Source organism: Protopterus annectens, chromosome 17.part0 (assembly GCF_019279795.1).
Source record: "Protopterus annectens isolate FY-2018-M chromosome 17.part0, PAN1.0, whole genome shotgun sequence".
NCBI classification, from domain to species: Eukaryota; Metazoa; Chordata; order Ceratodontiformes; family Protopteridae; genus Protopterus; species Protopterus annectens.
In genome coordinates this window covers 654,643,712-654,671,633 of record NC_056751.1, presented here as the reverse complement: position 1 = coordinate 654,671,633, position 27,922 = coordinate 654,643,712, and positions in this window count along the sequence as shown.

Genomic DNA, 27,922 nt, shown 5'->3' with positions numbered 1-27,922 from the left:
TTTTTGATCTGTCTGCCTCTCTCACTCCCTCTCTGGTGGGTGTGGAGACCTACACCTGCTTTGCTTATGCAGCAGCATGTGTATTCTAATTAATTCTCATGATCAGCTGATGGCCTCTGCATGAATTGTAGCCCTCTTCTAGCTGATTGCATGTAGAACAGCTGTATTAACATTCCCATTGCCAATTGCATGGAAACACACTCCAGTATCTAGGAACATCATGTTGGTTTTGGGCCTTTTCATTCACTGTGAGCAGGAACTCGTTCTGTTGTTTGGCAAACAGCATTTCAGATGGATTGGGGATTTACTTCTAACAACATACACTGTGGAAGCAGGGCAACACACAGGAGGGGGATGTGCTGGACCTGACTACAGACTGTAAGTGCTGCTATACTGCATTTGGAGTAATGTTTTTTTTAACAGGCTGTGTGTGGATATGGCTGTCCTACATGTTTTAATAACTGCATTGTCAGTGCTATGTTTATGAGGGAACCCCATCTATAAGGTCATCTTCAGACTGGGCAGTGTGTGGTGCCTTTTGTTTCATGTGTTATCCACAGAGCACCTATCTGTACACTGCAGAAGGTAGTGTGAGGATTGCAGTCTGTAGATGATGACAGCCATGAAAGTTAGTGACTTCATATCCCTGATAGCACATATGTTGCAACAAACCCTGTTACAGCAGTAAATATATGAGTTTATCACAGCAACATGTCAATATTGGCCCTGTGTATGTGCCTCCAGCCAAAACTCTCCCAACCTTTGTACATATATCATGCAATAGGAGGTGCATATGTGCTGTACACCATAATTAGTGGCATCATAACTGATAAGAAACCCATGAGATATCAGACTGCTACACATGTTATGTATAGTAGGGGTTATATCTGTTGACATCACCTGGACATTCTGTGGTCATGTGTACAGTACTGAAATCTGTGTACATAAGGTGAATGTTGACAGTGTGTGTATTGATAATATGTACTTTGGCCTGTGTACAGACTGTGGTAGGTGTCATTGTTCTTGGTCTCATTATATCTGATGTTACATGCTGCTCCACTGTATGTTACCCTATCGGCTTACATGTTTATAGGGCCATACACACACATGTCCCATACCACAGACAGGCATTGGACCACACTGTGTAGTGGCCCAGTATATGTAGAGTTAAAGTGTGAGTGGCACATATGAGGATGGTGTTGAACAAATAGTCCATACACTGTAATATAATGCTAGCTTACCTTACGTGGCTGTGGCTGTGTTCAGATTGGCTGTGGTTATGCACTTTCACACTGATGTATCATACTCTGTCCTGTGACATGCCTGTAGAGCCTGCAATATATGCAGGTACATGTGCATGCCCCCATAGGAAATGTAGGCCAGAGTTGAGCCAGTCTGCCTGTAGCCTGCACAGTGCTTTGTTACATGCCTAGCAGCTTAGTGTACGTACCCAATTTGATGTCATGTCCAGATACTTCCCAGATGGACTGCTGCTGGTCCTCCCTTAACAGTCATGTATGTCATACAGAGCAGTGGGATGCTGTACAGATGCATGTCAATATCTAGTGGGTAGTATGAGGCCATGGCACCTTTGTACCAGTGGTTATTATGTGTCAGGACAGACAGGGGTGTGTGAATGCATAACCTATAGGGGAAAATGTATACCAGTCATTACGTGTTATACCCATCTACATAGCTGTTAACATCCACATTGTCAGGCTTGCTCCAAATGTCTTGCACTAAGGGGTTCTGTGTACACCTCTGGATTATCCAGAGTGTGTCAGAATGTCAACACATATTAGCCAATATCTCTGCTGTAGTCCACAGGTGCATGAATTGCTAGCAGCGGTACTGACTATGATGTCTTTAGGATGTCTGTCAGTAGCCAATGGCACACATTTTAAAAGCAGATGTGACCTCCCACACACACCATGTCCGTGAAGACAATCCCTATTACAGTAGCAACAGTCTACAAATATACCTGATATGCACACCTGACATCCCCTTGTACTACAAAGTTGGGACCATAGGGGATGAGGTAGGGCTCCACTCCATGTTCAGGACATATGGTGAAAATATATGTATATATAATTATCCAGATATCTATATAGATATATACACATATACATATCAACATATATAGATGGATATGCATATGTACATGTATATATATATATATATATATATATATATATATATATATACATACAAACACCCAGATATATACATATACAGAGCAATATATGTCTACACATATACAGATAGAGATACATATGCACATATATGTATGGATATCTGCATATATATTGACAGTAGTAGATATATCAGAATAGATATGTATGCACATATAGTTATAGATATCTACATATGTACCAACATAACTAGACATATCTGTACACATAAGATGTGCATACATATATAGCTATATAGACATATATCTATATATGCATATACGTATATCTACATATACATTTGTGTATATATATATATATATATATATATATATATATATATATATATATGTGTGTGTATACATTTGTGTGTATGTGTATATATATATATATATATATATATATATATATATATATATATATATATATATATATATATATATATATATATTTATATATATATATATATATATATATATATATCTACAGATGTACACATGGCCATATATATGTAGCACTATACAGATGTGTATGCAGACATATGTATGAGTATACATGTGTATGTATATGTAGACGTACATAGACCTATTACATGTATATGACCATATTCCTGTCATGAGTAAATGTCAAGGTTGTGTATACCCTCCCAGATGTATCTCACCGTATGTATCTGCTATGTGTAAATTATGATAAAACAACATATGTGATGCAACAGTCATATTAATAATAAGGACTACACAGTTTAGGAACTAAAGGCAATTGTTCAATACTATGTGTATTGACAGCTATATTGGTAAAACAACAGCTGTCTTCACAGTGGTCATGGCGTAGTGGTTATGTGCTGTGACTTCAGGGTAAAGGGTCCTGGATTCACTCAGGCCAACTACATATTTGTAGGAGGTTCCTGAACTACAGACAGAGTGTGAGTAGGGTTGTGTTATGCTTTGTATAGTACTGGTGTTACAGGGTTTGTGTGTACATACTAGTTTACCTTGGAATGCAGTCTGTCTGCATAGCTCTCAACTGTGGACCTATCTTCTTGATGTCCAGAGGGGTGCCTATCATGTTTTGTCTGTCCACCACACAGGTCCTGTGTCAGATATTTCACTAGCAGTGTGTGTGTTGAGTGCTATCAGTACATGGCTACATCCATTTATGTTTCTAACCTCAAATCCCTGACTAAGGGTATGTTGAAGACTATCCTGTAACACAAGCGACTTGCTTAGTGTATGACAACAGTTTTCCACATATGGGCCTGTGTTACAGCCTCTGTCCTCCACCTGCATACCAAGCTTTGCATATATGACATGCTGTCAGGGGTTGTTCTATAGTGGGCTGTGAGTATATTATGCTGCCATTCCTGTCATCAGTCCACTGCTGTTTTATCCCCTACACATACGGAGGGGCTGAGGCCATATATATGTGGGCTTCACCTACACAATACATGTGTGCCCTTATGCACTTCAGAGGCCAGTGTATGTAACAGTGGTATATGGCCCAGTATTATTGAGTCCAGGGGAGGATGCACTATAAATAACCTAGGCTATTACAACATGTGGGGGAATCAGGAGTGAGCTGCCTTAAGGTATCTGGATGTACATTAGCATACAATTCACCTACATTTAAATTAATTACATAAATTGAGTTAATGCAGGCCATCCAGCCTCCTGCCATACAGCCTGTTCTGTTTGTCGGTGTGCCTGTGATGGTGTCAGTTATACCTTGTTATGTAACAGTTACATCCCATTGTGTCAACTGAGGTCTTTACCACCTAGTGATTATGAATAGAGTGTAGATAGAGGCTGCTGAACTATACACCTGCATTACTTACTGTTGATTGTTTGGTATCCTGTGGTCCAGTCTGTCTTTACTATTGGACTATTTGAAGGGCTCGGCCTGGACAGCAACATTTGTAAACCTTTCCAGACTAATGTATTAGTGTAACTGTTTCACAGTTGCATTAATCTGTTTATAAGGATGTCAGTGTCTGAAAAGCATGACATGGCATATACAACTGCAACAGTACACAAATAAAGGTTTTCCATTTATGCAAACCTGTATGTGGTGTTATATCTTATGACCTCTCTGTGGGTATGTGTTGTAGGCAATGATTGTCATTTGTATGAGTGGCTCATACAGTGTCCAGTTGTTAAATTGTTAACTGTAGGCATAGTGGCTGTTCCATATTGTGTGCACCTTCTACATATGTGTTTTACTATACATATCTCTGCGTGTGTATGTGTAGTCACATATATATCTATATATATGTGTGTGTATATATATATATTTATATATATATATATATATATATATATATATATATATATATATATATGTATATATATATAGATAGATATAGGTATATCTGTATCTGCATATATGTGTCTGTGTACATGTATCCTAGGAATGTTGATAGCTTCCACATTGTACATTACCTATGGGAGCCAGACTGTACTGCATGATATGTTACTGATACCAGCCTGACATCATACAGGTGGGATGGAGTACTGTTAACATCTTGTGCCCATGTCGTGTCAGGTCCTGGTTATGAGATCTGCAGCACTTGGTAGTGTATTGCAGTGAGGACGTGTTTGGCTATGGGGGGGTATACCTATTTGTGCAAGACGTTTATTGTTTGGGGCCTCTCAACCCCATTAACAGTGCATGTGGAAATATATGTTTTTGTTATTTTCCCATTGTTATCTACAGATGTATGTCCGTATATACCTGCATATATATATATATATATATATATATATATATATATATATATATATATATATATATGTATATATATATATATATATATATATATATCTGCTTACATTAATATAACTATGTCTGTATAGACCTACATAGCTATATATATATATATATATATATATATATATATATATATATATATATCTGCTTACATATATATAACTTGCTGTATATATTTAAACATATAGATGTAGACATATTTATCTATTAATGTAAGCATGTGTATGTATATATATATATATATATATATATATATATATATATATATATATATATATATATATATATATATATATATATATATATATATATATATATATATATATATATATATATATATATATATATATATATATATATATATATATATATATATCTGTATCTACATATATAGATATGTCGTATCTGTTTAGATATTAATATATTTACACACACACATACATCTACATGATGGAATACATTCTCTGTATTGTTGAATAACTGGGCTGGATGATATGTTTGTGAATACATCAGGGTTATGTATATCTGACATGGCTTAGTGGCAAATCACTTTGTCTATGGTGTGCAGGGTCCTGGATTCAAGCCTTATAGAGGCTGTTTAGTTTGTTGCTGTGCAGAACAAGGTCCGTTGGATACAGAGTGATTAAGGCACTTTTGCGTAGTTGTAAGCAGGTTTGCGCAAAGGTAAGCACTGCTAATTTCCGGTTACAGTTTCTTATACTCAGTTAGCTTCTAATTTGCTTAACCAGTGTAGGCATTGCTTACTCCCACGCAAACAGGGTTAAACCCACTTATTGCTGCTTAAATGTGCTTACTCCCACTTACCCCCACACTAATTTCTTTAAAAGAAAAGAAAAAGGGGTTGCCCTTTTTTCCAGGTGAGAGTGGGATATTGGGGAGGGGTAGTAGGTATATGTGGGGAGGTAGGTTGGGTAGGTTAACCGAAAAGACAAACAAGATGCATACAGGGGCAATATATGACACATGTGGGGGTTAAACACATTGATCTGGAGGAGTGTTGGGAAATCTGAAGCCCATGAGCCTCCAAGTGGAAACAGTGGGACTGAGGTCCCCACCCATGGGCAGTCACCACTGCACCTTCACAGCCCTGATGATGGCTGTGCTGGGGGCTGAGTCGCAGAGCCAGCCTGGCACTCTAGTTGTGACATACAGCCCTCAAGCTGGCATCAAAGATCACCAAACTGCTGGTTTATCTCTCTATGCACCACGACCCCGACCTGACGATGGGTGACAGGTACCTGTCCGCGCCCACTCCCGGGGGGTCAAGCCCCATCCCCTGAGGCAGTTCTACCTGAAGGTGGTGCAGGACCAAGACAGGGAGGTCCCGGGTTGGGCCCCAGACATGCTGGTGTCCGGTGCCACAGCCAGCTGAGGTGGGACAGGTGGGTCCGCTGGGACCAGCCTTCCCAAACGTGCTATAGTGTTTAGATATCATCATCATATGTGGGTTAGTAATAGTCAACACATTCCAGGGTTAGGTATAACAGCATGCATATGGATATTCCCATTAACCCAGACTCCAGATACGGAACAGTTGCATAGCAAACAGAACAAATGCATATATGGAGCCACAGTGGTAATAAGAACAGCATGCAGGTACATTGATGACACCATGCCACCAATGTTGGAATAATTCAATATAGCACATGCATGGCAACAATTAAAATATTTATCAAACAATTGGACATTATCAGAACATAGGTGTCATTACATACCAGTTGGGTTGGGTATGTTGATTATTGTTGGAGATATGGTGGGAGGGGGAGAAAAATATGTCAATTAACAACTAGCATATTCCTGTAGTCCACTTTACTTTCCTAGTCAGTGCTGTTATATGTACCTTACAGGTCTTACTACATTACTCTATAGCCTTAGTTTGGACAGTGATATGGCTGTCATCGTCATTAGACATGAACTGGTTTTACCTGCAGTATACACCTCTTACCTGGTATACCCGTGGAGGGAATGTTTCTTAACACTAAGTAACTGCTTCTATACATACTCTCAGATTCTGGGTTGATGTTGTGCACATAGATATCCAACTCTTTCTGCACAGGCTCTGGCTATGTGTTGACCACATGCAGGTGTGCAGGGACATATCTAGAATATTGCCCTCTTCAACCTTTAGTGACCTGACACACACATATACATGCTTTCCTACACAGATGTATTATGTAGCACAGTGTGGGTGACTGTTAGCAGTGATACTTTATTATTCAGAGGAACTGCAACACTCAGAATTCCCAACAATGCCAGAGTGAACAGTACCAGTACAGGTTATAATGGTCTTTATTTCTCAGCACAGTGTTCGTATCCGACGTACCTGTGAGAGCAATGTTTGGTAGCACTACCTGACTGTTGCAACACAAGCTTCCAGATTACACATTAGTATTGTGCACATACATGTCACTCTTTTACTGTACACACTCTGGTCACAACCTGACAACATGGAGGTGTAGATAGGACATACTTGGCATATTACTCTCCTAACAGTTTCGGGGCTTGCTACAGTGATAGGTTTGTTCTTATAGATGTTTGACAATCACTTGTTTCCCTGCTTGCTGGTTAAACATCTGAGATCATCCCACAGACTTACCAGGGGGACAGGGGGACAGGCAGCAGATATGGGCCCCTATACTGGACATTCTGGCCTAATCTGTACAGTTGTGGGGTATGATTCTTTATGCAGCCTACATCCACTCCCAGGATTCAGACCATGGCTATGTCTGCTTCAACTTAAACACTGCCCATCACAGTTGTCTCTGCTATATAGATATTGTTGTATATCTCCTATCTGCTTTCTGTCTTATTAGTCCCCTGTGCTTTTGCAATCTGACCTTGTATTTCAACACTCTTATACAGATCTCCTAAACAGTAAATATTTTGTAGGACAGTGTGGGCGACAGTGATGTGTAATACCTCATTATTCAGAGCAACTGCATCAGTCACAATGCCATACAATACTAATGTAAACAGTACCAGTACAGGATATCATTCTTGAATTTCTGAGCACAGTGTTGGTATCTGGTAGACCTGTGGGAGAAATGTTTGTTAGCACTAACTGAATGTTCCCACACACAGTACCAGATTCCACAATACTATTATGCACATACATCTCATTCTGTTACTGTACACACTCTGGCCACATCTTGACAAGTTGGAGTGTAAATGGGACATACGTGGCTTCTTAGTCTCATAAGGTTTTGGGGAGTTGCTAGTGTGCCAGATTTGTTCTCATAAATGTGTGTCAATCAGTTGTATTTCCTGTTTGCTGCCTATATGTGTGGGATCATCCCACTGATTTCCCAGGGGGACAGGTTGATAGGCAACAGATATGGGCAACTTTACTAGACATTCTGGACATATCTGTACAGTTGCGGGGTATGATTCTGTATGCAGACTACTGCCACTGACAGGATTCGAACCGTGGCTGTGTGTGCTAAAAAAACAACAGTTCACATCTCAGTTGCATGTGCTGTTTGGGTTTTGTTATCTGCATTTTCCCTGTTTTTTGTCTATGTGTCTCTCAGTTGTACTAAATGGTCTCTAGGGATTACACCAGTCATATACAGGCATTCCTACATATTCAGTTTATGGTGCATGGTGTGGGTTACAGTGCTTAATACAACAGTACTTTTACATGATTGCAAATCTGCATTACCATATGATACCAGAGTATACACATGCAGTCCAGCAGTTAGACCTTTATTGTCAGCTGTTACCCTTTTATTTATATTCCAACTATATGAGAATCTTCCTGCCATATTCTCCTTTGTATGCAGTATTTGCCTTGAACAATACAGGTTTTATACAGGCAATTGATTTACTACTACTTTTAGTTTTATTTCCTATGAATGTAAATGCATGAGTATTACTGACCTGCCTTGCATTGCAACCTTGCCAGGTGACTGATGTGGGCTTCCTGGTTCGTGGCCCACTTCACTGCAGCTGTGGGGGACATAAGAGGAATATTTAGCCATACCTATCCATGATATACATGAGCTGGCAATTATTACACACATAGTGGGGTGATACTTACAGACAACTTGAACATTCCCTGTTGCTCTAGCCTCTTGGATCCACTGCTCCAAGAGGTCCCCCTTATGCCGCTTCAGGTCAGCATAGTGATGCCTGACCACTCACCAGTTCAGGATATGCCAGTGGAACTGGTGAGGTCACGGGCAAGATGGTCCCAGGCCTCTACCTTATATTGGGAGCCATGGTACTGGCCCTGCAGCAGTCATGGTCATTGACGAGGAGTTCTGCCATGACTCTGGACTCCTAGATGCACCAGCACTGCACCCAAAAGTGCACACCTTCTCCCCTTACTGCCATAGTGCCTGCAAGGGGAAGCTACAACCAGTTATGAGATGTATTCCCACCTCTTGGGTTTAAGTAGGGCCAATTTCCCACACTTTTCCCTGATTGGTCAGTTTTGAAAATGCTAGGCTATGGGCAAACCTGCTTACCTAGGGTTGGCATTGTTTAAAGGGGTATACCACTGGGCAGACTGAGCTAGCTAACCTACACATTGCTTACACCTCCTAAGCTGGCCTGTGCAATGCTTAGCATTGCTTACATTAGACTTTGCATTATAATTCCTTTTTGGCATTGATTTATTATTCATTACATCTTATATGTATGCCTAGTATCCATGATTCATGTGTACGCACACTGTATGGGGTCCTTGTGTTTTATTGGGAGCTTCAACACTCTATTACAATTACATCTGACTTCTGGGCTTACTGCTGTCCTCCAGTTCTCATATTTATATTATGTAGTGGGCTAATGCACATATGCCTGCATGCTGATTCCTTTCACAGGTTCACTTTGATTTTACTATGGTGAAGACTTGTTTGCTGATACCTTACTCTTCTGTATTTCTGTAATGGCTTGGTGGTTAACTACTGTGACTATGGTATATAGGGTCCTGGGTTCAAGTTCTGTGTGGCTGTTTATGGGCAGAACAAGGGCCATTGGCTACAGAGTGATTAAGGCACTTTTGAGCAGTTGTAAGCAGGTTTGGCGAGGGTAAGCAATGCTAACCTCCAGTTACATATGCTTACAGAGAGTTAGCTTCAGAATTGCTTAACATGTGTGCACATTGCTTACTCCTGAGCAAAAGGGCTTAAACCCACTTACTAGTGCTTAAATATGCTTACTACTGCTTATTGGTGCTTAAACCTGCTTACTAGTGCTTTATTCATTATGACACTGACATCTCACATGTGCATTTACTGCAGTACTCCAGTTCATAAATATACGTTATTTAGTGGGTTATGCAACATAAATATTAGTCATAATGTCCTTTGCCATGGAAAATGGAATATGCTGCAGTGGGAATCGAACTAGCAATGCCTGCTCATAAGGTGAATGCTCTGCCCACTACACTATTACTATACTGCCTCATTGGCATATATCTTCTTTGTTATCCTCTTCAGTCATTTAAGTTGCATTAATCGTAGCTAAGCAATGGGCACACCCACGCACCTACGGTTAACTTTAATCGGATTTTTAAAATAAAAGAAATGGGTTTCTTCATTTTATTTCTGTATACATTTGCTGTTGTATACAAGGTGGACTGTTGGTGGGGATATGTGGACACCTATTAGTGGTCTCACTCATTTACCCCTTTCTGCTGTTTTTCATTGCAGGGGCATGTATATTCTGAGAGCTCTGCTCTCAGACAAGCCTCCTGCACTCTTACATGCTCAGTGTAAGATTAGGAGCTCAGGCAGTGTGCCTCATTACTATGCATGGCGCACTGCCGTCCTGCTCCTAAACGGCCGCCTCCATGCAGGACTAAGCTAGTCCTGCATGGAGAAATAGTAAATCAGGGGGAGTGGGGGGGGGGGGGTTGTTTGTTTTTTTTTTTGTTTTGTTTTTGGAGCAGCTGTTTTTTCTTGATGTAAACTTCAGGACTGTGATGGTTCGGTGATGTCCAGTTTTGGTGTTGTCCTCTCGCTGCTGTGATTTTTCAGTGAATTAAAATTTTGGTGATTCAAAGTAGACCCAGAAATATCTCTCTCTCTCTCTCTCTATATATATATATATATATATATAAAATCCATCTATATCTACCTATTTATCTATCTGTACATATGGATGTATAGATAAAGAGATAAAGATGTCCTACATGGATACCACAATCATCCTCTAAATTTAGGAAAAAAGCAACTTTATTCAAAACCTTTCTGATGAAAGATAGTGATCTTAGTGTTGTTAAGGTCTACTTTAGTGCTAGGGCATAGCACTACTGACCACCACAGAATTCTGGTGAAAGATGAGTGCTTTCAATGTTGTTAAGCTGTAGCCTCATACTAGGGCATAATACTACTGACCACCACAACATTCTGGTGAAAGATAAATGTGCCAGTGTTGTTAAGCTCTTGTCTCATGCTTGGGCATAACACTACTGACCACCACAGAACAGAAGTAAGCAGTTCAAGCAGCTTCATATGATGGCATACATTGCAGTATCCGACAAACAAGTGTGGCAGAGTGAGGTGTTTTAGCAAACTTCAAAGCAATTCTTTCACTACAGGAATTCAGCTTTTGCCACTGCTGGTTTACAGTGCAGAGGGTTTTATGCCTCTGAATGCTGTAAAACACTTCATACCCCTATGTATTTTTCTATAACTAGTTTTTCATCAGAATAGCAAACTCTCAATGTATTTCAAATAATTATGATTGTGTCACATTCATCATAACTCTAATGTTATGAGATGTTGACATGGATGCAGAGATTCACCATTGTAGCTTCAACCATGTACTGAACACAAATAAACTTGGTTATCATCAGAGATCAGTCACAATCTTCATATATAAGTCAATGTGTCCATCTATCTGTCTATACATATCAATACAGGAAGAGACACACACACACACACACACACACACACACACACACACACACACACACACACACACACACACACGCACAAACTCATGGGCCCACACATTTCATGAATAGGTGCCAACCCATTGCAAGACATGCATATATTTGAGTAAACACATTACATATGGATACACACACACACCCACACACACACACACACACACACACACACACACACACACACACACACACACACACACACACACACTCTACTAGGGACAATAGCACTGTTAAAAATTTTCAAAGTATCTCAAAAATACAGCAGAAATTCATGCACCATGTAAGAATTTCATGAAATAACATTAAAAGTCCATAAATTTATATTCAACTGACAGCTAACATCATTGTTATATCCCACTGAAATTAATAAGAAACAGAAATTCAAATTAAGAAAAACAGAAAGAATGGATAAAAGGAATATAAAGGAGTTAGTTTTGTGTGATATATGAAGTATGTTTGCAGTGCAGCATTATAGACCCTGATTTATGACTCATGCCTTCTCTTCTTACCAGAAGGAATATTCCCTAAACAGTGACAAACTATTTCAAGTGTCACACACTAAGTACCACCACTATTACAAATAAGTATATATGTGTGTACATCTGTGTCTGTGTGTTTGAGAATTTCAGTCTGCTACAAAATGGCATTACCAGTGAAATGGAGATGAGTCTACCTCTCTTAAATTTTAAAAAGATATTCACTAAATACACATCTAAGCTGTAAAATTTACAAATGCGAACATAACCTCACTATATCAAAATGAAGAGATTCCAAAATACAGATCAAAAGTTACATGTGCACTAGAGAAGAAACCCCCCCAATGAGTGTACTACTCTTCAATAATTTTCTCAACTGCCTTGCACATTTCTATATGTGATTGCTAGTAGCAGTGATCTACACTAGGCACAGCTGCCCTGTTCATGAAACACAAAGCTGTCTGCTATTGTATACATATGTATACATGCACGCAGTTGCCCTGTCCATGAAACACAAAACTGTCTGCTGTCGTATACGTGTGTATACATGCATGCAGTTGTCCTGTCCATGAATTACAAAGCTATCTGCTATTGTACATGTGTGTATAAATGCATGCAGTTGCCCTCTCCATGAAACACAAAGCTGTCTGCTATTGTATACATGTGTATACATGCACGCAGTTGCAATGTCCGTGAAACACAAAGCTGTCTGCTGTTGTATACGTGTGTATACATGCATGCAGTTGCCCTGTCCATGAGACACAGAGCTGTCTGCTGTTGTATATGTGTGGATACATGCATGTAGCATAGCTCTACAGGATTCCCTTTGTTGCCTTTCTGTGTACCCAAAGTATACCCTCAAGGGCACATTTTCTCATCATATGTGAGGTTGCACAATGCTGCCAAGCTGTTCATCCACTTTATATTAATAGTTTAGGTTTTATTTGTTCGCCCTCTTAACAGAGCAAATCAAATAAACCCACCAGCTGAGGTATGCAGACTACATTTTAGCATTGTCTATTTAACTGACTTGCTCTGAATCAACAAGCGTTGCAAGTAGAACCTGATGAAATCAAACACTGGCATATGCTAAGCAGCCCATTATCTGACAACTACCTGCTTACCACTTTAACGTTATGATAAAATGTGCATATAAAATCATGTGCTTGTTGTGCCACTGAATGGCCCCAGTGCTGTGTCAATGCAAGAATTTTAGAGGTTGCTCTACTGTACACTCTTGCGCACTATATTAACACATGGATATATGGCTTGAATCAATACATATTCTCCTCTAAAGGAATGTTGCTGCTGTTTCTGAGAACCTTCCTTACTTGTATGCTCTTTAGGATGCTCAGAGTCACTCTGTACATCTACAATACATAATATCATTGCTCTCCCTGCAGTCATGCCCACTCCACATAGCAGGACTGCACCTGATATATGTTTACTGTGCTGCATTTTGCTATGGATACTTTCTCCATACTGGTCCTAGCACCTTGCTAGGCAGCCATCAAAGCGCACGTTTCCTACTCTCACTATATCATCCTGGTATACATCATAGCTGTAAAGTTCACTTTGGAGCTGCAGTATTAAAAATAGTCTGTGCACCTCAAGGTAGCTGTCTGCCTTTCCAAGGCTCATTTTGCTGCTGCACTGCTGAAGAGATAACAATACCTGGAACTTTACAATGATCTGTTTAACCTGACAATAATGCTGTCTTTTTTACCAGTGTAATTACTGCACTGGAGAAGTGCAGTACAGATCATTTTTGGATGACACTTTCTGTTTCAGGAACTACTAGTTAATTCAAATGTCATTGCTTATTTTGTTTGTTTTCTTTGGCGCATCACAGAATGTTAGAATGTGGATTATCCAGAAAGATCTGTCTCAACCCACCACCACCAAGAGCCATATCATATCATATAAGGGTGTGCAATACACAACTGAAAACAATAATATATTAAGAAGTATTCACTACACGTCATTGCACATGGACCTTTTGCAGATATGGGTGACTCTTTCTAAAATCACATCTGTCACTGTTGCAACAGTGACATCCACCGTAAGAACTAGTTCACCATATGGAGGGTATACCTAAATCCCAGACCACAGATATTAATTTAACTATCCTGATAATAGAGGATGCAATTTTCATTATGTCATGCCCCATTCACATGACTTACTTTACCGCAGCCATACTGACTGCAGAAACTTATCCAGATGCATGCTGTGTAATCAACGTAACTTGTAATATAAGCAAGAACATTGCATTTGTGCAAAATGCAAATGCATCTGGTCTCTGTATAGTATTGTTTAATGTGCTGGTTTTACTAGTATAAGACAATGTACCTGACAGCACTGCACACCTATAAAAGGCAGGCTGAAAGTACAGTGATCATGATGAAGTTTGCAGATTTTGTCAGGTGAGATTCCCTAGAAAAAGAGTGTATTAGGTTTTGCTCAAGACAAGATTATGACTTCCTACAAGGATTTGTTTTCAGTATTGACTACAATATGATGAAAACCAAAAGAAATGTTAGAAATTGTATTCACAGCGTACAAACTTGAAACATGATGTAGTACTGTCATCAGTGCACTGGTCTAACGTTCAGAAACAACACAGATCATTCTTTTAGGGGAAAAAGATTCACTGTATCCAGTGGATTTTCAACAAAGTATCTTAACAAATAAATGGATAAAAACATGTACTTATCTGGCACTGACATAAAACAAATTACTTTGAATTCATCATGTTTCCTCATGCTCATGTTGATGTTTCAGTGATGTGTTAACAGTACAGTTTGCAGAGTGCCAAGGTATGTTTTTTTTCCCTTTGAATAATTCACCTGTGGGATAAAAAGAGGGAGATAACAAAAGGGACAGAGCAGAAACATTCTCTGCAGCAGATGAAAGCATTGCATTTTAGTTTCTGAAAGCATGTTGCCTTGGTAACAAACCCTAAGCCGCATGCTGCTAAACTAGAGTAATCAGACGGACCTTATGGGCCATGTTATTTACAGGGTAATCCATTTGGTTGTGCTGTTGGTGCTTAATGTAAAACCACACTGTTTTTCTACACAAAGTTTGCCAACACCTCCCATTATGGTCCTAGATTTTTACTACAAAATAGATTGTTCGATTTGCACATTATCACTTATTCATTTGTCTAGTTTCAATAATGAATGAAGTTAATGACATACTTTATCAATCCAGAGGAACTTCACCAGCTCAGTAAGGCACTTAAGCCAACATGCTGTATGCCTTCTGTAAAATCAGCATTTGGAATCCCAAAGAATTACTACTGCTTTCTTAATAGACTGACATTTTTTAACCATTTCTGCATGAAAACGATACCATATGCAAATATATTGCTACAGCATTCCTAGAGTTTGTAAACAGAAAACAGTGTCTTTTGTTACTAGTACTGTTTTAGTACTCCTAAACGATTGTCTTGACTGAATTTAGAAACAAATGAATTATTAGTACATGACGGTGAACATTATTATTGTGTATCTCTGATAAATAACTAAATTGCATGAAAACTATGGTTATTTGCTGTCATGTATGGCTACCATGCTTTTAAATGGAAAATAATCCACTCATTACAATGTTAAACACAATGTTATAATACTAGACTATAAGATGTTATATTTTTATTTATTTTCATTATGGAAGTAAAAAAAGAGGCAGAAGAAATAAAACTCCTTGGTTAAGCAGGCAGACCAACATTTCCTTTATAGAGGAGACAGAAGAAATATCTTTAAGTGTCTTGATTAAAGGTACACAGAAGCCTAGATGGAATCAAACGCTGTACTACAAGAATTGCACCTCACAGTCTTAACCCTTTGCACAAACTGCAAGACATAGCTTTGGCAAAAGAAAGTAAACTCTGACATTATCTACTACTCCGATAAATGTAACATTGAACAAGAGCACTAACAGTCAAATCTTAGCCTCACTTAAACCCATCCAGCTTGGCATCGGACACCAAACTGAGTGAAAAGGATAAATATGCTAAGTATATTAGTTATATGTTAATGATCCAAGAAACTACGCCAATTAATTAACCATATACATATGGCAGTACAATGCTGAGATTATTTTAAACTGATAAATATGATTAGCAAGATGTGTAGCCAAAAAATACATAAATCTTGTAATAATTACTGAAAGGTGAGAGAACAGATAATCGAAGAAACAAAGTAAAAATCTGAGACACTTTTCCTGCCATGACCATTGCTTTTGTGAAGGATGCAGCTAGCCATTTATATCATAGCTGTGAAATTATTCCAGGAGCAACAAGTACTAACCCAATGACCTGGCCACATTGTGTCCTTTTTAAGTGACTCAGCTCATTTGAGTTCAGATTTATAATGACATTTGAATTTATCATGTAACTACAGCCATGGTGAAGGACTGTCCAATTTCTCAGGTTATAGAGTTCTTAGTCAGAGTGTAGCATCTTCTAAACTATCCTGGAATTTGCAGCAAATAAGGTCTTTAAGTGATACTAGTTCTTAAATGGACTAATAACTTAGCTGGACTCACACACTGCAGTTTGAAGTTATCAGTCACATGAGACACAATGCACATGTTAAAATAATAAAAATAAGCATGTGAACATAGTGTGGCATCGACTGCGTTCACAGGAGAACTGGTAAAATAACACACCATAAGCTATTGCCTTCTTACAGCACTTTATTAGCTGCTCACAAATTCAAATCTCTAGACTGACTAAGGTGGTAACTTTCAGTTGGAAATCACCTCAGCATTTTTTCTAGGAATATGGCTTTTGTGAAAAGAATGTCACAAACTAGTCATTGCATATTTTGAGCACAGAGCTCTACTGATAGGAGTCTAATCCCTGGAGCTTCAGTAAATATTTATGATGCAGGGGTCCCTTAGTCTCTTTATATAAAAGAATGATGCTCTTTCTGCTTGAACTCCTATGCAGGTTCTGTGCATCAGAAACTGGGGCAGAATGACATTCAGCCTATGGGGATCCTTATATGTCAGGACTCCTGAAATGGGTAAAAAATGTAGCCCTTTATTTATTTATTTATTTATTTATTTTGCATTTAACTTTTAAAATCCGATCCATACCCAGTATTTCTTATATTTTACACTGCCATTCAAAACTGCAAAAAGTAAGTTCAATGTACTCTGTTTTCTACTAAGAATACTAACAGCATTTTTATGTGAATAACCTTCACACTAAATGATTATCACTGTTGAACTGACATCCCAACCCCATGTGCAAAAATGGAAAAAAGGGTTTGTGGAAGAATGGATGGATTTACATAACCAGCCAAGAATTCCGAGTAAAAAATGACTTCACATTGAGCATTTTAAAAAGATGTAGCAATCAAATATTTCAAACTGCTGTATCTAATGACAGATATAGCCTGCTATTAATAGAGAATAAATGCACGTTTGCACTGTGCTAATTTTCAAGGGTGTCTCAGTGTGGAGCCTGATGTTTAATTAGATATGTAATAGTTAATGAATAACACTGGCAGGCTGACCAAAGGACTGTATAAATAAATCTGATGTTAATGAGATTAGCAGTGCTAGACTGCTCAAAGGCTGGAATAATGTTCAAACAGGATGTGTGACTAAAGTGATGTAGATCATGAAGAAGGAGAAGTAGTGAGACCAGATCAAGGCATGGCCATGCATGCATTGCAGCACAATGAAGCAGTATCGCATGCTTAGCCAGCATGAGAAGGGTAGCATAGAAGCCGTGAGTATATATAGGAAAAAAGTGCCAGCCCTTTCCCTCCATAAATGAGGATGAAATGGAATGGATCGGAAAGTGGGAAGGGAGAGAACATCAAACAAAGGGAAACAAAGAATGAAAGGTGGGTGGAAGAGTATTTTATTTCTTTTCTTTCTCTTTTTCTTTCTTTCTTTCTTTTTCTTTCTTTCGTTTTTTTCTTTTTTTTTTTTTTTTTTTTTTTGAGGGAGAGAGAACAACAGCCTTTTTCATAAAAAGACAATAAAGACAGGTAAAGAAGATAAGAAAGGAGGGTTGTGGATGAGATAAAGTTAGGAAGGCAAGTAGAAAAGGCATCCAGTCAAATATAAAACACACTCAGACAGACAGGGGTGGTAGCCACACAAATGTTGGGACTGTAGATAGACACAGACACACAGAGGCTGGGCAAATGGTGACAGTGAAGGTTGGAAAATGATCAAGGACTAATAAAGGACACATAGGAGAGGGAAAAAGTAATAGGAATAGGGATAGGGAACATTCCTGGTATCACTGGATGCCAGAATAGTGCAGATGGCAACAAACACCTGCATTGATCACCCATTGTATTGCCCTAGCAAATTTTGCTGAAACTCCCTGTGCAGGAAATACAAGTACATTTTGCTCTTCCTGGCAAACTGAGCTGAAGATTTGCATTCCATAGTGTCTGAAGAAATTAGGTCTTCTCAAATGATGACTGTATGTACATAGAATCACATTTGTAGATCACATATTATGATGCATAGTGCAGCACTATGCAACCCGCAGCTCCCTAGTACACAGTACTGTGGTTCTGCAAATGGATATCATGCTGCAACATGCTGCTACAGGTATACACTTCCTATCATGCATGAGCATACTTGTCATGTACCTCTTGGTTACAGTAACATGCACGGTTACTGCTAGCCTATGTGTGTGTACAGCAATGGGTTATGGAGGAGATTCAGAAGCAGTGACACTAAGTAGATTCATTAGCATAACTTCTATGTTAACAGGCCCTTTATAGACTGATATAAATCACTGGCACTATTTTGTGCCTCATCGCACAATACTGTACAATTGCAGAATAGAGGAAACTTAATGCAGGTTCTGTAGACTTGCAGCTTTACAGAGCTGAGGAAGGCTTTACAGAGTTTAGAAAGGAATTCTGCCTGGTAAAGTACCTCAACAAAAAAACAACCATGTGGTTGATGTCATTCACAGGAAGGCAGAGATAATTATGAACATATAACATGAAACTCAGTGCACAAGAATGGCAGTACACTGTCTGGCTGATGGTTGAGGTTCCAAGGTTACCTGTTTAGTTAGGGTTCCAGTATGCAGTTTAGAGGGAAGTATGTGCATAGAACTAATTGCAGCTGGGGAACAGATGCATAAACATGGATCCTGCAGCTATAGGTAGACAAATGACAGTGGGAACTGTGGCCATATGTTTGAGCATAGCATAGCATAACAAACAAATTCCCTGACTGGCATGTTTTGTCCACAGGTGTACATGTATGATCATGGGCATCTAGTTGAAGTAACAAATGGAAAATTTCAATGGCCAAATAGAAACAAGTTCTACTGCAGGATGACCGGACACATGGCATGTACTACCAACATGGCAATGCTGCTGCAGACAAACAGTATTTGGAGCAGGCTTGCCATGGACCCAGCAGACGAATGCTTCTGCCATGCATAATAGATCAATGCAATAGGTGTAAAGAAGGATTATTGATATGATACTCCATGTAAAGGAAAAGACATGTGACATTGCAAGAAATCGGTTGAATGAAGGACCACTAACTCAAAAGTACCTAATTTAATCTGAAGTGTTTTTGGTCTCAGTCACCAGACAGGAAGAGTGGCCACTCATACTTGAAGGTGGCTTTGATGTGCAGTATAGGCAGGCACTAACCACCTGAGCATCAGTCTGGGTTTCAGTAGATAATAACCATCTACTGGAGCATTGTTCAGAACAATCTGCTACATGTGAAGGGAATTGACCAAGGCCCATTCACATATATGTTCTTTCCTGACATCACTAGTGTGCAGTTGAAACATACATCTAAAACTGGAGACATAAAATAGGAACAAAAGCCCTGAAAAATAGCAACATCCAACTAGAAATCTGCGCATCTACACTGAATAAAATTTGTATACCAAATAGTACATAGCTCTTTCCACTTCAAGTAGGAGTGTGGAATAGTATTCAGACATACTTGCTTAGAATACAGAGAGTGAGAATAATATGGCAAATATAAGCATGTTGTCTGAGAGACAGTGTAAATCTATAGACTTTAATGAACTCTATAGCAAATTTTACCATACGAGGTTATTAGCTTTTGCTTCAGAAAAAGGGTGGTATACAATGTATGTCCTCTTTCTATGAATTATTGGTGGTGCTACTATGATGGTCATATAGTGTGGTTTTGTATGTACAGATTTTTGCAGAATGTCCAGACTTTTGTTTCATAATTTTTGGTCTGCTTTATTATAAAATTGTGGTTTTCTGGCAAATTAGTGACAAATCATTAAAGATTGAAGTTAGAAATTAATGACAGACAGTTGAGCTTCAGACTTGATACCTTTCAGAAAGTTTGTGCTAATTCAAAACCTGTTATTTCATCAATTTTCTAAGTCTGTCAGAGCAATATTTAAAAAGTGTCCCTATTTTTGGGCATTTCTCCCCTCATTATTTGTTGCTTTGTCCGTATTTCTTACTCTTAGAGGTTGACAGGTATGACCATAGCTGTATTTTTAAGCATAGTAGTATGCATGCCAAAGGGGGTTATGGTGATTTATGTGCATATGGGCATAAAATGCTGTTATGTATATGCTTGCTTTCATTTTCACAAAGTGAAGGTGCAGCACAACAGGATAACATAGGGATGACATCAGCAGAATACCTGTGACTGGTAATGATGGCAACATGTAAGTGTCACAGCCAATGACACTACATGGTGAAGGGTAACCCAAATCCGCCATTACAGAGATCCTTGTACAGGCACAGACTAAGCTCATGGCTTGCAAGTTACGATGGAAATATCCTACATGAAAGTCTCTTATGTCATCTCTCTCTATCCTTAGCACATGCAGCATCTGAATCTTGCACCACATCTGAGGTGTGCATACTGACTGTAGGGGACAGGCACCAGTGGATAGACACCATTCAACTCCAACAAAATGTATTATATGGCTGCAGTACTTTGATTAATCAGCAGATGTGCAGATAAGTGATCCAGTCTCAATTCACTCCTATCCACTGCATTATGGAGATGATGAGTGTACTTAGTAAATTCTGGTATGACGTGGTGCAGTGATTAGTATTGTCACCTCCCAGCAAGAGGTTCCCCATTTGATTCTTGGCTGGGGTGCCTCTTGTGCCAAGTTTGCACGTCTTTCCTGTGTTCATGTGGGTTTCCTCTCATATTCCAAAGACATGCAGCAGGTGGATTGGGGACTCTAAATTGGCCCTAGGTGTCAGAGTGTGTGTACAAGTGTGTGGTATGGATGAACTTCTGTGGTAGGGCTAGTCACATGGTGGTGTAAACTTTGGCTCTAGATGATTGTCATTGTTGAAGTGACACCCCAGCCCCATGTACAAAAATGGGAAAAGGGGTTGAGGATGGATGCACAAGTGCACAGTGACATGAAGCACAATAAGTTTGAGGTTAATTGTGACAAATGTTGCCTCCATTTGGTGCCTCTTTGAGACACATTTCAATTAATCTTCTGTCTGCCTCTAGATGCTACATTTCCCATGCTCATGGGAAGGTCAGGATGCAAGGAAGTTGTATATAAACTGTTCTCAGCTAGTCTAAACAGAGTTTTGGAAAGACAGTATCACTGTTACCTGTGGGCACAAAGCCTACTATGCCTACTCATGGCATTGTCCAGGATACAGCCTGTACCACTTCTTTGGCTCAGAAACTGATGTGGCACATCAGGCTGCATGAGCATGGTCCTGTACTTGTAGCATTCCCTGTTTTATCTGGGCATGCACACTGCCACCCACTGTCATGGATATTGACAACTTTATGGCAACAGAAGTCATCAGGATCAGCACAGATTATGCCACATTAGGCTGAATTCTCATGCTTATGTAGTTCAACTCACACTTTGCCATGGGTGGCATGAAGCCATGACTTCACAAGACAGAACAGTAACTCACGGTAATGGTCATGCCATATTAGCTTTGTCCCAAAATTGGATGGTGTGATCCCTAATTCCACACAACTCCTCAGGGTAACTGCCTATTGAATTCACATCTCTTAACTCTACTCCACCTCAGTTGTGCACTTACATCTCACTGTGCTTACCTACATGTCCAACTTATGATGACCGTGTCCTGCCTCCCTAGTATGTGTGGGTATGTTAATGTCTGATGCAAACTGTGGCCAGCCCATAAATGCCCTGCATATCCTTGGTGTGATAAAGCATTCATCATTTCACTGTGGGTTGTCTGTGCTACTACAGATAGTTGTGTACCAGACACCATATTTTTCCCACTGCTGCAATGCATTACACTCACCTCTTCCTTACCCATGGTATTGCAGCCGCATGCTCCTCACCTGATACCTCACCTTGCCCTTCTATTACTGGCACTGCTGGTATGGAAGCTCTTGCTAAGATACTTTTCGGCTGCTCAAAGCATTTGGCAATGCCGTATTATTCAGCATTGTTCACTCAGCAAAGGTCTAGATGCAGATTTCAAGGCTATATTGCAGTGCCGATTCTCTTTCTGACATATCTAAGCAAAATGATCATCCCTTCAGTAGGCCACACATTCGCCCTACTACATCATGCATTTTAAATATGTGTTATACTATATGCTATTTACTGCATGGTATGTAGGATGCAGAAGGAGTAATGATAGCAATCAATTAGCTTTCTAGGGCATATCTGGCATCTCTTCAACACACAACAAACAATATATTATATGTAGCCTGCAACTCCTTTCCCAGAGCTCAGCAACGCCTGAATCCCTACCCTGTGTACCAGAAGTGTTTTACTTTGCATTTAGTGTCATTCAGGTAAAGTTAAATACCTTTGATTGCTAAATCACACATACTTCATTTATTTTTGAGACATTGTTACTGTTTCCTTCTTTTATATGTGCATTTCACTGTAGTTTTTGTAAAATATTACTCTTTTGCTCTGTCACTGTTACTGCTGAAAGAGTATCTTGAAATCGCCTTCAGCAAGGGATTTCCCACTAGCTGTTTAATTGGTTTGTGGTAACATTGCACTTGTGGGTCTCTTCTACTTTGTTTTTGCATCAAAGGAATGGGGTTTATACATCTGCCAGTGGAGAATGGCATAATGATTAAAATATTTATCTTACAGACACAAGATACAGGGTTTGATTCGCACATGAGTTAATTGGCTAGGCTTAAAATGGCCCATGAATAGTGCTGCTTAGCATAAGCTCCTCCAATAAAGCACTAATTTTAGTCTGCACTAACTAAGCATCCTTAATAATCTTCTAACTTCAATACACCACCCCCTAGTAGCTCACCAATCAAAGGATTGGACAGTATGGATATGCGGTTTCTTAACTTCTCTTTTGCCAGTTTGGTGGATATGTGTATCTTGAGATAATGTAGCAATACCATGTTTACCAACAACGACTTATTCCTTAAAGAATCAGACATGGCATGCGAGAGATGTACTTACACAATGACACTGGAAGCTAAACTCTTGCATACAACTCCACATCAGGTTGTCAAAAATACGTATACAACACTTACCTCACATAGCACACAACACACACATAGACTAACATATGCTAAGTCACTTAAAAGCAGTCTACCTGAACAACAAAGATTGCCTAGCTAGACCGCCATTGTCAAAGCTAAGCCTCAGCAAGTCCAAAGGTGCTTAAAAAAATACATAACACCACACATACTGTCACCATCTGTGGAGCCCCAAACAGTAAGCCGCTAAGGAAGCAAACACACTTCCCAGGGCTCTCATTATAGGGGACTCCTCTGTAACATATACTGATACCTGCCTAACCAGGCTTAAAAAGGAGAAGGTAACTATTACTTGCTTATTTGGAGCCAGAATCCAACAAATCATGCATGCACTCACATCATTATCCCACAGGTACCAGTATGGCTGCATCATCATCCATGTAGGTGTAAATGATGTGAGATGTATCTCCCTGGACTATATGAAGAGAGACATTATGGTGCTTTCAGACTGTTTCAGGCTAGTATGTGCCTAGCACTGAACAGCATATTACCATCACCAGGGATGATGCCACATTATGAGAAAAAAAAAAGATTGATTTCAACAACTGACTGTCTTTTTGGGGTCATTCTAAGGGATCCAATATTTGTCACCTTGGGAGGACATGGTTAGCAGGCCACGTTACTTTGCCAGGGTTGGTCTGCACCTTTCCTCTCTAGACATTTGAGTACTGGCAAAAACTTTATCCACACCGATAGGGCCTTTGTTTAGGCAATGCCAAACTGACAAACCCATCGACATAGCAAAATCAACTGAACCTGAAGGTGTTAGTGTTCAATACTAGGAGTCTACATGAAAAACTGCAGTCCCTCCAAGCCCTCATCACACTCAAGAATATAGATATCTGTGTAGTTATTGGGGCATTGTTTGAAGCAGCAGTGAGTATCGCAGCAGTTCAAGGTTTTAGTTTCTACACAAACAAGGACTAAATGTGTAGGTGTCTCAAAATACATCAGTAACAAGCATACCTCTGGGGTGGTCAAACAGGATGATGTGCTGGAGTTTCTTCATGTGCAGATCACCATAGACAAAATCCTGTCTCATATTCTAGCCGTAGATCACCTTCAATGACCTACTGGAGATACTTAGCAACCAACATAAAAACCCTAGTCATGGGAGACTTTAATTACCCCTCTGTAGACTAGGAATCCTACATAACATCAAATCTACACACAGTCACTGAGATTCCTGGACTTCATAAATACAAATAACTTTGACCAAAGAGCGAATAGGCCCACTAGAGGTTCCAACATACTGTATCTCATGCTCATAAACATGGTAGAGTTCTTCTCCCCCTTAATATCTTGTCCTCCCAGTTAAGGTCCAACCATTAAGCTTTCTCACTCAAAATTAAAATCAACTCAGTAATCTCTTTAAAGCCAGTAACAGTTACCAACTATTCCAATGGAAATTATCTCTTATTGAGTCATGGTTTGTCAAAATTCAGTGCCCCTCCACACCCTGAGAACACAGCAGCATGTGCTGAATTGCTCTCAGAAACTCTGTACAATCATGTCAATGGCTACATACAGGCTGAAGTACCTTCTAGAAGTAAGCCCAGGAGTAGCCCCAGAAATAAACTACCCATACAATAAATGGAAAAATAAGGCAAAAATTAAGAAGGGTTATTCCCGTAAAGAAAAAAGTTTCTCTTCAAACTAAATAGACAACTAAGAGGGCTAATTAAGTGAAGCAAAGCCAACACTGAGGATAATATAGCCTCCTAGGTGAAAGATAACCATAAGGCCTTCTTCAGCTATGTCAGAAACCTTAGGGGCACCACACGGCAATGTGTTGAACTGGTGGGTAATTATGCTACATTCATCGAGCCTGATGATATAGTGAACATGTTAATGGACAAATTCAGTTCCAGCTTTACCAACCCCCCCCCCCATACCCAACCATGCCCTAAAAATACCCTCAAACATAACTCCACCAACTATAAATAGGAAGCATGTACTGGCTGCATTGACTAAAACCCAGAAAACAGACTCAGTGGGCCCCAGTAACATCCCAAGAAGCTACCTGACCAGTCTAAAATATGAGTTATTAGGACCCCTGGAATAATTATTTAACTAAAATCTTAAAAGAGGCTTTGTTCCATGTGAATGTAGGACTAAAACACTCATAGGTTCATAGGTGTGTTCTAGGCTAATGGCCCTGGAGCCTTTACAAGCCTAGCCCATAGGATTACCCTGGCATCGTACCACCCCACCCTAGTTCTCAGTGCCTCTGTAGCGTAGAGCCACTGGAGTGATCCCTGGGGTGAATTTTCTATTTCCCATCCACTCATCAGGATTTCTCTTTAAGTGGGACAGTGAGGTGCTCTGTATGACATATATGGGAAGTCTATTCCACAGCATGGGCAGTCTCTGTGTTATGAACCTGTCCCTCCAGCACATTCTGTTGATTGTGGTAATGAGGTTGAGGTCTCCTGAGCGTATAGTGCGGAGGGATTGGGATTTCTTTAGATGTAGCATTTCTAACAGAGCTGGGTCAGACATGGCTCTGTAAGTCAAGTAGAGATTGCCTATAAGTAGGTGATATGAGACAGAGAATAGTTGGAGTTTTTTGAGTCTGTCCATATAGAAAAAGTGTTTAAGGCCTAGGATCTTCTTTGTGAGGTACTTTTGGGGCCTTTACAGTTGTTGCAGGTTTCTAGTGAGGTACATGCCAAATGGGGCATTGTACTCAATGATTGCTTTCAACCTTTGTTCCCAGATGTCTCATAATGCTTTCTGTGTTTAGTGGACTACCATCAATGCGGTAATTCATGGGAACCGGGTTTTTCCCAAAGGGGATGACAACACATTTTTTGACATTGAGCTTAAGGCTATGGTTCTCACACCAGTCGTTGGATTTAGTGAGACCTTTTTGTAGGATGTCAACATCACTTGGGGAGTTAATTACAGCTCCCAACTTGCAATAGTCTGCGAACTTTGTCAGCCAGAGTCCCATCATGTTGGTCTGGACTTCATAGAATTAGATACCAAACAGGAGAGAACCAAGGAGCGAACCCTGTGGGACTCCACTCGTGACTGCTTGGCAGTCTGACTTGGAGTCAGCTACTTTCACACTGTGGGTTCTATCTGTGAGCCAGTTTGCAACGCACCTGGTGATATAGGGTTTGATGCCTAGCTTAATGAGTTTTTCTATGATTCCTGAGTGGGGAATGGTGTCAAAGGCCTTAGCCAGATCAAGGTAGGCTGTATGAACCACCTTGCCTTAATCCATAGCTCTGGTGACTGACTCAAAGAAGTCAACCAAGTTGAACAGGCATGATCTACCCTTCACAAAACCAAACTGTGTGGGATCCAGAGTTTAGAGATTCTATATATCCTTGTTTATTAGGTCCAAGATGATGCGTTCCATAGCTTTGCATATCAGACTTGTCAGGCTAATTGAGCGACAGCTCCCAGGGTATGTAGTCACTCCTCCTTTGTGGAGAGGGATGTCTGCAGCAGTGCGCCATTTGGTAGGGACAAAGCCTGAGGTAAGGCTGTGATTAAACAGGGCACACAGGCGAGGTGCCAGTTCACTCTGTTGTTCATGTAGAACACAGTCAGGGATATTGTCAGGTCCCAGAGAAGCTGTATTCTTGGCCTTGAACAGTGCTGTTTTAACCTGTGCAGCAGTAATACTGGGTGCCTGGCAATCTACTGGTATTGTAATTGGTCCTTTGGGGGGAGAGAGGGGTAAGGATGGCACTAAATCTGTCTGCCAGTATATTGGCAATATCTGTTGGCTCGGTATAGGAGGTACCATTGTGCAGTAGCTCAGAGCAAATCTGGAGATTGCAGTGGAGATTCCTTACATAACTGTAGAAGGCCTTGTGGTTGTCTTCACTTTCTGCTGCAATTCTGTTTTCATAGCTAGCTTTAGAGGATTTGATGAGGGATCTCAACTTTTTGTTGAGGCTGATAAGGGAGTTTTTCCAGTCTTGCGACTTCACTTTATTCTGCATCAGTTTCCTCCTTCTGTTGTAGAGTTTGCTTATGGCAGGGGACCACCGGGTTGACTTCCTTTTTTTGGAGGAGAGAGTCTTGGTTCTATTGGGTATGGCGAGATCCATGCATTTGTGTACGTGTTCCTACAGTGC